The sequence below is a fragment of the Bos indicus x Bos taurus genome, unplaced genomic scaffold (genome assembly GCF_003369695.1).
Source record: "Bos indicus x Bos taurus breed Angus x Brahman F1 hybrid unplaced genomic scaffold, Bos_hybrid_MaternalHap_v2.0 tig00000789_arrow_arrow_obj, whole genome shotgun sequence".
Taxonomy (NCBI): Eukaryota; Metazoa; Chordata; class Mammalia; order Artiodactyla; family Bovidae; genus Bos; species Bos indicus x Bos taurus.
This window is the reverse complement of record NW_020867288.1, coordinates 2,378-12,957: the sequence shown is the minus strand read 5'-3', so window position 1 is coordinate 12,957 and position 10,580 is coordinate 2,378. Positions and strand designations below refer to the sequence as shown.

Here is a 10,580-nt window from a genome sequence, read left to right as displayed (position 1 = left end):
CTGGGGTCCTCTGGCTCATTTGTGTAGTTGAAACCAGCATAGGGTGATGGTGAAGCTGGCTTGTAAAGAGGAATAATCTCTTCCTTTCTTATGAATCTTCAAGAGGTAGCCATACTTCATTTCTATACCAAGGTTCTTAAAGAAATTTCCATTGCTTTTCCTTAAATATTATGAATTATATTTTTACTGTTAAATATTTAAAAACATTTCAATCTTGGACCTGGACGAGACTGCTGTGGGGAAGTGTGGTCTCCGCCTCTGGCCACAGACCTCAGGACAAAACCTCAATTTAGAAATAGGTTGCCAGCTGCAGACCAGGAGGTTTGGCCGACACCCCCTCCCCACTGGGGCCCCCCGTCATTCCCCGGAGGGATGGCCATGGGCGTGATTAGCCAGATGCTGGGGAAGCCCCAGCCAGAGGAGGAGGATGAGCTGATGGGGCTAGTGGACCACGGAGACGGGTCCCACTCCTCTGACGCCAAGCTGGACACCGGGGCGGAGGAGGGAGTTCTGGACGTTAGCGACCCGCTTAGCACAGAGGTCAAGCCAAGGATCCTGCACACAGGCCTAAGAAGGAGCGGCAAGTCATCCATCCAGAAAGTCGTCTTTCATAAAATGTTTCCCAGGGAAACTCTGTTCTTGGAGAGCACGAAGAAGATCTGTTGGGAGGACGTTTCCAACAGTTTCTTTGTTAATTTTCAGATTTGGGACTTTCCAGGACAGATTGACTTTTTTGACCCCACCTTTGACTACGAGATGATCTTCCAAGAGACGGGAGCACTGATATTTGTCATAGACTCCCAGGACGATTACATGGAGGCCTTGGCCAGATCCACCTCACAGTGACCACGGCCTACAAAGTCAACAGCGACATAAACTTTGAGGTGTTTATTCACAAAGTGGATGGGTCTATCAGATGACACAAAATTTAAACCCAGAGAGACATTCACCAGAGGGCAAATGATGCCCTTGCAGATGCTAGGCTAGAAAAAATTCATGTCAGCTTTTATTTGACAAGCATATATGACCATTCAATATTTGAAGCTTTTGGCAAAGTGGTTCAGAAACTGATTCCACAACTTCCCACCCTGGAGAATTTGCTAAACATCTTTATCTCAAATTTTGGGATTGAAAAGTTGTTTCTCTTTGATGTGGTCGGTAAGATTTATATCACAACAGACAGTACCCCTGTGAATATGCAAACCTAGGAGCTCTGCTGTGACATGATGATGTGGTCATTGATATTTCTTGTATTTGTGGCCTCAAAGAAGATGGAGCAGGAACCCCCTATAACAAGGAATCAACAGCCATTATAAAGCTGAATAATACAACAGTTCTTTATTTAAAAGAGGCGACAAAGTTTCTGGCTCTTTTTTGCTTTGTTAGAGAGGAAAGCTTTGAAAGAAAAGGTCTGATTGACTATAATTTTCATTGCTTCCGGAAGGCCATCCATGAAGTTTTTGAGGTGAAGTTGCGAAAGGTTCAGAATGACTGCGGAAAAAAAAGGAGCCACCCCCAACAGGACGCCTAGGGTGCTGCTGTAGGTGAGGTTTCAGGAACATCTTTTGAAATTGGATGTTTCAATGAAGTTGGTGCTCTGTACTGCACTAAAAGAAGAGGAGGAAGGAGATTGGGACACAAGACATATGTTTGTTTAAAAAAAAAAAAAAAATCCTGCCACCCTTTCTTTTAATCTTCTCTTTTTTAAATAAAGTAAGCACTTTTAAGCAAAAACTTGAATATTAACAATGAAGTGAAATCTACTCTAACTTCATTACACAAATGTAAAATTTTATGGTTTTTATAAGAAAAAATCCTGTGTGTGTACTGTCAGGAACTGTGTATATTTTGCACTTTTTCATGGTTTTGTTTTCTCATGGAACTAAAGTTTGATAAAACAACTTTTCTAAGCTTTGTTCTGTCCTTGGTGCCTAGGACATGCATACTGAGTCCGTAAATATGGGACAAATGGAAATTAGTCAAAAAGTGATGTGTTAGCAATGACTTTTTTAAGCATGGGAATCTTTGCTACCAATTTTTGAGAAAAATCAGTTTTCCATGGAGGAACAGATTGGCGCAGCAAGCTCCAGGAGCAATAAGACCTGTCCCCTGTTTATAAAGGATATAAATAGAAGCTTTATAGAATAATATTAGCACCAAACTTATCCAACACTTCTATAGTTGTGAGAGTGCTTCCCTACTTGACAGTTTTTTACAAAATTCTACCTCAACAGCCATCTCTAAAATCATTTTATACAGAGAGGTTATTTCTTTCTGCTGTGTTATTGTTGCCCTTTGGGACCATATTTCCAAAATGGTGCCAATCACTGGAGAGAAATTGGAATGTCGCTGAATTGCAGGGTTTCTGAATGCTATTCTGTACCTGCCACTGAGGCTAAAGTAATATCAGAAGATACATGGTTTCCCAAATTGAGGTGACTGGCAATTGCAGATTTAAAAATATATCCTATATGCTGCTGCTAAGTCGCTTCAGTCATGTCCGACTCTGCAACCCCATAGATGGCAGACTACAAGGCTCCCCCGTCCCTGGGATTCTCCAGCCAAGAACACTGGAGTGGGTTGCCATTTCCTTCTCCAATGCATGAAAGTGAAAAGTGAAAGTGAAGACGCTCAGTCGTGCCCGACTCTTAGCGACCCCATGGACTGCAGCCTACCAGGCTCCTCCATCCATGAGATTTTCCAGGCAAGAGTACTAGAGTGGGGTGCCATTGCCTTCTCCGTGTATCCTATATAGTCCTATACAATTTTCACCTCTGTGGAATGGGCCTCTTGCCATGCAAGACTGCAAATGTTTATTTAGGACTGGTTTCTTTTCTTTCTTTCTTTTTTTTTTACATTGCTCCACAATGTAAAAAAGGCAATATTTCAATTCTCTGCCACAGAACTGAATCCTGGTGGGTACATTTGTCACCTCTGAGTCTCCTTCTCAGTGGTGACAGTGTGCCTCATGGACTCTACTTGTTTCCACCTTATGATTGAACTAGAGCTCAGCTTGCCAGCAGCATGCTCTGAAGAGCTAAAAAAGTAGCCCTGAAAACTGCTAAAGGGCAGTGGGCAAGGATAATCAGAGGAGATATTATAGTTAGCTCTGTGTCTGTTTCTATTAAATTCTTCCTCTTATGTTTACTTTAGACCAACAGCAAGTGAATAGATTCTAAATCTACCCCATCCCAAACTATTTCAAGTAGATAATTCTAGGTCCATCCCAAGGCTCAGTGCCCTAAAGCATGTAGGCAAGTATTAGAAAATATTCATATGTATATATTTTTAGCAGAGCCTCATAGGGATAGCAATGCTGAGCCTAGAAAAAATGGATAGTTCCTAAAGCAACTTTTCCTTAAGACTATCCCTGGCTTCTTTCTATCCTCTCCTCATCCATTCTTCCCCAAGTCCTATTCCTTTGAGGTTGGAAACTGCAGTTTAAGATTGTAGCTGATTTAAGGTTTGAGCCCTCCCAAGGATCTGTGCATTTTGGAAGGAAATTTCTAAAATCATGAAGGTGCCCTAACTCCCTTCCTCATGATTCCTGCTCAGAAGCATTGTGTAGGAACCCAGGGCACCAGGGAAGTCTTTTTCTTAATTTCCAAACCTATAACTTATTGGACATTTGCCAACATGATACCTGGAGGCTATTCTTACAAATCTAATTCTTTAATATTTTTTGCACAATGTTTCTTTTTGAATAGGCAAACAAAGAATCCCTTTTCTAAAACAACTTTATCCTCAAGATAGAGACATTTGCCTAAACACTCATTACTTAGGTGTATATATATATATATATATATATTATTGTAACCAGGTGGAGCTTCCATTTTTAAGCTAGGTTTATGATGGGTTTTTGATAAAATGTGCCTGAAATGGCTACTACTTCAAAAGCAAATGATTCTTTGGGGGAAAGGCAAAGTTAATGCTATTGCATCAGACCCAAGTTTATGGTAGTAAGTGCACTCTTTGAATAATGACACATTGATAAATACACTACTGCCTCAAAGCCTTCAGCTTGATGATGACCTCTTAGTTAAAGAAAAACGGAGTTACGTCTAAGCATTCAGTTTCTGAAGTCTGTTACTGAAATCAAAAAATCTCTTCAATTCCTTTTTCATTTTGTTTTTGATATGGGACTTATCTTTCTTGTGTGTGGTCACCTTTATGTCTCAAATCCACCATTATAATACATACAAGTATACAAAATAATCTGTAAATATGAAGCCCAAATACATGGCTATGGTGACTGCTCTGGAATATTTCTGCTCATTTTCAAATGTAGAGAACTTGACCTACAGATTTTCAGGGCAATTAGAACTTCTGTGTGGGAGTGAGACTCTGAATTATCATCTTTGGTTAGTTTCAGTAATATAGATTAGCATATATGGCCAGAATGGCATATTTCTTTTTTCCTTTTTTTCCAGAGTGGTGTATTTCTGATGGAACAGACATTAAAAACTGGTTGACATTCATTGACAGTACTATTTTGTGAATATAATATATTTTGGGCCCTTAAATATAAAATGAATAAAAACACAGCAATATTGTTATTTACAGGTTATATGCTAACTCTGTTTGAAATATATTCAAGAAAAATAGCTGAATTGTCTTGATTATTAAAGTATGGTATGTATTAATTTTTTTAATCTTATATCATTGTTAATTAGCAGCATTGTGTTAGTTTCAAGTGTACAGCAAAGTTATTCAGTTACACATATACATGTTTCTATTCTTTTTCAAGATATTCAGTTGATTACAGAATATTGAGCAGAGTTCCCTATGCTATATAGTAGGTTCTAGTTGGTTATCTATTTTAAATATAGAAGTGTGTACATGTCAGTCCCAGTCTCCTAATCTATCCCTCCTCCTCACCCTTCCCCTCTGGTAAACATAAGCTAAATTTTTGATTTATTAGAAATTTACAAGGGCGGTCCTAAGATGGCAGAGGAAGAGAACGGGGAGACCACTTTCTCCCCAATAAATTCATCAAAAGAACATTTGAACGCTGAGTAAATTCAACAAAATAACTTCTGAATGCTGGCAGAGGACATCAGGCACCCAGAAAAGCAGCCCATTGTCTTTGAAAGGAGGTAGGAAAAAATAAAAGATAAAAAGAGAGACATATATATGGAATTTAGAAAGATGGTAATGATAACCCTGTATGCGAGACAGCAAAAGAGACACAGATGTATAGAAACAGTCTTTTGGACGCTGTGGGAGAGGGAGACGGTGGGATGATTTGGGATAATGGCATTGAAACATGTATAATATCATATATGAAACGATTCACCAGTCCAGGTTCAATGCATGATACAGGATGCTTGGGGCTGGTGCACTGGGACCACCCAGAGAGATGGTATGGGGCGGGAGGTAGGAGGGGGGTTCAGGTTGGGGAACACATGTACACCCGTGGTGGATTCATGTTGATGTATGGCAAAACCAATACAATATTGTAAAGTAATTAGCCTCCAATTAAAATAAATAAATTTATATTTTAAAAAAAGGAAAAAGAGGAGAGAGAGAGAGACAAAAGAGGTAGGGACGGAGCTCCATCCTGGGAAAGGAGTCTTAAAAAAGAGAAGTTTCCAAACACCAGGAAACACTCTCACTGCCGAGTCTGTGGCGAGCTTTGGAACCTCAGAGGGCAACATAACCGGGAGGAAAAATAAATAAATAATTAAAACCCACAGATTACGTGCCCAATGGTACCTCCCCCAGAGGAGAAGCAGCGAGATGCCTGCATCTGCCACTAGCAAGCGGGAGCTGGGCAGGGAGGCTCAGACTGCATTGCTTAGAGTAAGGACCGGGCCTGAATGCCCTAAGGACAATCTGAGGGAACTAACTTCAGATAGCAAACCAGACTGTTGGATAGCTACTCTGCGAAAAGCCCTAACCTAAGACACCGCAAGGCTCACTCACAGAACAAAGGACTGAGCAGAGCTAGCTGGCTGTGCACTGGCCCATCCTCCACTGGAGACAGGCAGGCAAGGGCAGCCAGAGCCCGAAAGGGGCAATCTCGGCCCCAGGGAGGTATCCTATACCAAACTGCAAGCAGGCTTCATTGCTAACCAAGACTTCTTGGGATTCTGGGCAGTCAACATCCACCTGAGAAGGTGCCCCGGTTGTACACCCAGAAAACAGAGCGGCAGGGACAGGGAAGGCGATAAGTTGCAGAGACTGCGCTCGCCAAGCTGCTCGGACCTGGGAAGGACACAAAATGCAGGCCCAACCGAGCCTGCGCCTTTGAGGAGTACCCGAGTACCTGAACCTGAGCAGCTTAGACCTGGTAAGTGCATACATCCAAGGGCCTCAGACAGTTCCCGGCAGAGCAACCTAGAGCCTGTGCAGTGTAGACTGGGAAAGCACACTTGCTGTGAGTGGGGACAAACCCAATGTGGCTGAAATACTGCGAGCACACCCCACATAGGCCAGTGATATTGGTTTGCAGTGTTCCTTCCTCCCCACAGCATGACTGAACAAGTGAGCCTAAAAAAGTGGCCACCACCGCCCCCTTGTGTCAGGGTGGAAATTAGACACTGAAGAGACCAGAAAACAGAAGAAGCTAAAACAGAGGGAACCACCTTGGAAGTGATAGGTGCAATATATTAAAACCCTGTAGTTAGCACCAACTTCATAGGAAGGGGCCTATGGATCTTGAGAAGTATAAGCCGGATCAAGCAACTATCTGAAAATGAACTGACCCCACACTGTCCACAACACCAGACAAAGTCCTAGATATACTTTTACTATTATCATTCTTAATTTTTTTATTTTTAAGTTCTCTATTACTCCTTTAATTTTAATTTTTATAACCTACTATTACTTTGCAAAAAAGACCCTATTTTTAAAAGCAAACTTCATATATATATTTTATAATTTTTGTGACTTTTTAAAATTTAATATTGTATTTTTGAGAATCCAACCTCTACTGTAGATTTTTAATCTTTGCTTTTTGGTATTTGTTATCAATTTTGTATCTTTAAGAATCCAATCTTCAGTACCCATTTTTACTTGGGAGTGAGATTACTGGCTTGACTGCTCTCTCCCCCTTTGGACTCTACTTTTTCTCCACCAGGTCACCTCTATCTCCTTCCTTCCCCCTCTCTTCCCTACCCAACTCTGTGAATCTCTTTGTGTGTTCTGGACTGTGGAGACCACTTAGGGAACTGATTACTGGCTGGATCTGTCTCTCTCCTTTTGATTCCCCCTTTTATCCTCCTGGCCACCTCTGTCTCCTTCCTCTCTCTTCTCTTCTCTGTATAACTCCGTGAACATCTCTGAGGGATCCAGACTGTGGAGAGCACATAGGGAAGTCATTACTGGCTAGCTTGCTCTCACCCCTTTTGATTCCCCCTCTTCTACTCCTGGTCACCTCTATCTCCCTCCTCCCTCTTCTCTTCTCCATGTAACTCTGTGAACCTCTCCTGGTGTCCCTCACGGTGGAGAAACTTTTTATCATTAACCTAGGTGTTTTATCATCAATGCTATATAGATGGAGAAGTCTTGAGGATACTGCAAGAATAATACTGAAAATCAGAGACAGGAGGTTTAAGTTCAAATCCTGAGAATGCCAGAGAACTCCTGAATCCAGGGAACATTAATCGATAGGAGCTCATCAAACGCCTCCATACCTACACTGAAACCAAGCACCACCCAAGGGTCAACAAGCTCCAGAGCAAGACATACCATGCAAATTCTCCAGCAACACAGGAACATAGCCCTGAGCCTCAATATACAGGCTGACCAAAGTCACACCAAACCCACTGACATCTCAAAACTTATTACTGGACACTTCATTGCACTTCAGAAAGAAGAACTCCAGCTCCACCCACCAGAACACTGACACAAACTTCCTTAACCAGAAAACCTTGACAAGCCACCCATCCAACCCCACCCACAGTGAGGAACCTCCACAATAAAGAGAAACCACCAACTGCCAGAATACAGAAAGGCCAGCCCAAACACAGCAATATAAACAAGATGAAGAGGCAGAGAAATACCCAGTAGGTAAAGGAACAGGATAAATGCCCACCAAACCAAACAAAAGAGGAAGAGATAGGGAATCTACTTGATGAAGAATTCCAAATAATGATAGTGAAAATGATCCAAAATCGTGAAAACAAAATGGAGTTACAGATAAAAAGCCTGGATACAAAGATTAAGAAGATGCAAGAAAGGTTTAACAAGGATCTAGAAGAAATAAAAGAGTCAATATATAATGAATAATGCAATAAATGAGATCAAAAACACTCTGGAGGGAACCAACAGTAAAATAACAGAGGCAGAAGATAGGATAAGTGAGGTAGAAGATAGAATGGTAGAAATAGATGAAACAGAGAGGAAAAAAGAAAAATGAATGAAAAGAAATGAGGACAATCTCAGAGACCTCTGGGACAATGTTAAATGCCCCAACATTCGGATCATAGGAGTCCCAGAAGAAGAAGACAAAAAGAAAGACAATGAGAAAATACTTGAGGAGATAATAGTTGAAAACTTCCCTAAAATGGGGAAGGAAATAATCACCCAAGTCCAAGAAACCCAGAGAGTCCCAAACAGGATAAACCCAAGGTGAAACACCCCAAGACACATATTAATCAAATTAACAAAAATAAACACAAATAACAAATATTAAAAGCAGCAAGGGAAAAACAACAAATAACACACAAGGGGATTCCCTTAAGGATAACAGCTGATCTTTTAATAGAAACTCTTCAGACCAGGAGGGAATGGCAGGACGTACTTAAAGTGATGAAAGAAAATAACCTACAGCCCAGATTACTGTACCCAGCAAAGATCTCATTCAAATATGAAGGGGAAATCAAAAGCTTTACAGACAAGCAAAAGCTGAGAGAATTCAGCACCAACAAACCAGCTCTCCAACAAATGCTAAAGGATCTTCTCTAGACAGGAAACACAAAAAGGGTGTATAAACTCAAACCCAAAACAATAAAGTAAATGGCAATGGGAACATACTTATCAATAATTACCTTAAATGTAAATGGGTTGAATGCCCCAACCAAAAGACAAACACTGGCTGAATGGATACAAAAACAAGATATGTTGTCTACAAGAGACCCACCTCAAAAAAGGGACACATACAGACTGAAAGAAGGGCTGGAAAAAGATATTCCACGCAAATAGAGACCAAAAGAAAGCAGGAGTAGCAATACTCATATCAGATAAAATAGACTTTAAAACAAAGGCCGTGAAAAGAGACAAAGAAGGACACTACATAATGATCAAAGGATTGATCCAAGAAGAAGATATAACAATTATAAATATATGCACCCAACATAGGAACACAACAATATGTAAGACAAATGCTAACACGTTTGAAAGGGGAAATCAACAATAACAATAATAGTGGGAGTCTTTGATACCCCACTCACACCTATGGATAGATCAACTAAACAGAAAATTAACAAGAAAACACAGACTTTAAATGATACAATAGACCAGTTAGACCTAATTAATATCTATAGGACATTTCACCCCAAAACCATGAATTTCACCTTTTTCTCAAGTGCACATGGAACCTTCTCCAGGATATCACATCCTAGGCCATAAATCTAGCCTTGGTAAATTAAAAAAAAAAATGAAATCATTCCAAGCATCTTTTCTGGCCACAATGCAGTAAGATTAGATCTCAATTACAGGAGAAGAACTATTAAAAATTCCAACATATGGAGGGTGAACAACACGCTGCTGAATAACCAAGAAATCACAGAAGAAATCAAAATATGCATAGAAATGAATGAAAATTAAAACACAACAACCCAAAACCTGTGGGACACTGTAAAAGCAGTGCTAAGGGGAAGGTTCATAGCAATATAGGCATACCTAAAGAAACAAGAAAAAAGTCAAATAATAACCTAACTCTACACCTAAAGCAACTAGAATAGGAAAAAATGAAGAATGCCAGGTTAGCAGAAGGAAAGAAATCTTAAAAATTAGGGCAGAAATAAATGCAAAAGAAGCAAGAGACCATAGCAAAAATCAACAAAGCCAAAAGCTGGTTCTTTGAGAGGATAAATAAAATTGACAGACCATTAGCCAGACTCATCAAGAAACAGAGGGAGAAAAATCAAATCAATAAAATTAGAAATGAAAATGGAGAGATAACAACAGACAACACAGAAATACAAGGATCATAAGAGACTACTATCAGCAATTATATGCCAAAAAATGGACAACTTGAAGAAATGGACAAATTCTTAGAAAAGTACGACTTTCCAAAACTGGACCAGGAAGAAATAGAAAATCTTAACAGACCCATCACAAGCACGGAAATTGAAACTGTAATCAGATATCTTCCAGCAAACAAAAGCCCAGGTCCAGATGGATTCACAGCCGAATTGTACCAAAAATTAAGACAAGAGCCAACAGCTTTCCTACTCAAACTTCCAGAAAACTGCAGAGGAAGGTAAACTTCCAAACTCATTCTATGAGGCCACCATCACCCTAATACCAAAACCTGACAAAGATGCCACAAAAAAAGAAAACTACAGGCCAATATCACTGATGAACATAGATGCAAAAATCCTTAACAAAATTCTAGCAATCAGAATCCAACA

The 10,580-nt window shown here is 40.2% G+C and overlaps 1 pseudogene; it reads left to right on the top strand.

Moving 5' to 3' along the window:
* The first annotated feature begins 372 nt into the window (after nucleotides 1–372).
* Nucleotides 373–1,559, top strand: LOC113888666 (annotated as a pseudogene).
* The last annotated feature ends 9,021 nt before the right edge of the window (nucleotides 1,560–10,580 follow it).